The sequence below is a fragment of the Scophthalmus maximus genome, chromosome 18 (genome assembly GCF_022379125.1).
Source record: "Scophthalmus maximus strain ysfricsl-2021 chromosome 18, ASM2237912v1, whole genome shotgun sequence".
In the NCBI taxonomy this organism is placed as follows: Eukaryota; Metazoa; Chordata; class Actinopteri; order Pleuronectiformes; family Scophthalmidae; genus Scophthalmus; species Scophthalmus maximus.
The window spans coordinates 2,150,177-2,152,437 of NC_061532.1; the positions used below are offsets into that span (position 1 = coordinate 2,150,177).

The 2,261-nt window shown below is 46.4% G+C and overlaps 1 pseudogene; it reads left to right on the plus strand.

The window, feature by feature from the left end:
• Positions 1-733: 733 nt before the first annotated feature.
• On the plus strand, positions 734-1,513 carry LOC118290619 (annotated as a pseudogene).
• The last annotated feature ends 748 nt before the right edge of the window (positions 1,514-2,261 follow it).

Below are 2,261 nucleotides of genomic sequence, written 5' to 3' on the forward strand. Positions count from 1 at the left end.
GGCTCACAACTGAGTCCGGTTCTGCTTGAAATTTCTTCCTGTTAAAAAGGGATTTTTTTCCCCATCCACAGTCACCAAGTGCTGCCCATTGTAGGCACTGTTGGGTTTCTCTGTAATATTGTAACATTGTAATTGTTAAGTGCCTTGAGATAATGTATGTTGTGATTTGTCCCATACAAATAAAATCTAATGGAATTGAATGAGCTTTCAGCTATTTCATTCATTCTGCTTTCATGCAGACACCTAAAGGATTTCTATCTCACCAAGATGATTTACAAAACTTTCATGATTGTGTCATCATATAGTAGCTTAACAAGAAAACAGAGTAAGGGAAGAAAATTTTACCAATATAAGAGGAGAGTCAGAGGGAGGCGAAGTATGGATTGCCAGAGATGAAAAGAATACAGCCCAAGAGGATGTTTTGTTGTGAAGTTCAAAGCATAAACCCAGTCATGGATTGAAGGTGGCGTCTGCTTGAGGCTGCACATCATTCGTTAATTTTCCTCATCCAGGCTTCACTCACGGTTTCCACCCAGGCGTGAAAAACCTGCCAGACACCTCATACATATGCCACAACCTGCAAACAGCAACTTCCCTCCCGACACTGTAGACTGACAGATCCTCAGTCCCCAGCATTAATAATTTCATTTCAAGCTCAGACTTCTCCATACAATACACTACCATCGACCACACCACCACCCTAATTTGCCTCCCAGAAGGCAAAATTCAATAACACCCCCACTACTGGCACCTCTTCGGTGTCCTCTGGAAGGGCGCATACTATTTCGTGGTGCGTCTGACCTTCGGGTGCAAGAGCAGCCCAAAAATCTTTGACTCTGTCCAAGGGATATGCTGGATCTTGACTAACAACTACAAACTCCCATTCGTCATTCACCTGCTGGACGACTTCCTCACCGTCACCCCACCTTCTTCACCCCCAGCACATGGCATTACTTCTTATCACTGCAATTAGAGATCTCTGCGTCCCCCTTGCCATGGAGAAGATGGTATGACCTAGCACCTCTCTAGAATTCATCTGAATAAACATAGACTCAGCCTCCTTCCTAGCATCCCTGCCCCCCGAGAAAATACATCGGATTTCCCTCTTTATTTCCAACTTCCTCCTGGCCTACAGTTGGACCAAAAAGCAACTCCTTTCACTGCTGGGTCACCTTACCTACACAATCCGCATCATTCCCCACTGTCGATCCTTTCTGTCACACCTCCTTTCCATCGCTGCCTCCGCTCCATCTCCCTCAATGACCACGTCTCACTAGACGGCCCATGCAAGTTGGAGCTCAAATTGTGGCATCAGTCCCTCTCCTCCTGGAACGGCATCTCCTTCTTTTATGACGTCTAAGTAACAAAGCCAAACGACATTCAACTTTTCACAGATGCAGCTCCATCAATTGGCTTCGGCAGCTACTACGCCGGCAGATGGTTCTCAGTTGAGTCGCCTCCCGCGTTTGCAACACTTTGTCCTTCCTCCCCAATCTATGAAATTACCCAGTGAACATTGCACCCCTTATTTGGGGGCATGAGTTGTCCAAAAAGACCATCGCCATCTACTCTGACAACAGCGCCGCAGTCGACATCAACAATTAAGGATGGTCGCACTGCCTAGATATCATGCAGTTTGTGCGGAAGCTCACCCTGATTTCATTCCACTTTCCAGGTCATAAAAATTCCCTAGCCAGAAATTCAGACAATTGGCGCCAGCCTCTGACTCCCTCCAACTGCAGTCCTACCGTTTTCAGCCACCATCTTCATCTAACCCACAACTAGTATATCTGGATCCTCAGCAGCATCGCTCCCATCATACCTGACTGGTTGCGACTGCTTCAAAGCTTTCCACACCACTCTAAACATCACGTTCCTATCACTAGACATACTGACATTTTTAAATTTTCATCACCCATGCCCATTCCATTCTCAAAGTCAAAACCATCAACATACAAGTCTACATCAGTGGAATAAACTTCAGTAAAACTGTCTTCAGGATCACCATGCCCAGCTATGTCTCACTCACACATCCGTATGCTTCTCAAAGGTTTACGTAAAGCCGAACCACATCCCGAGCCAAAACGCTCACCGCTCATTTCAGACCTCCTTAAATCCTGCATCAGAACCCTCCGCTCATGCTACTTGAACCCACTCATAGATAAAGCCTTAGAACCCATGTTCCTCCTGGCATTCTTCGGTTTCCTCCGCTGCTCTGAGCTAACTACTACGACTTCCCCCCGGACCGACACATTACCATC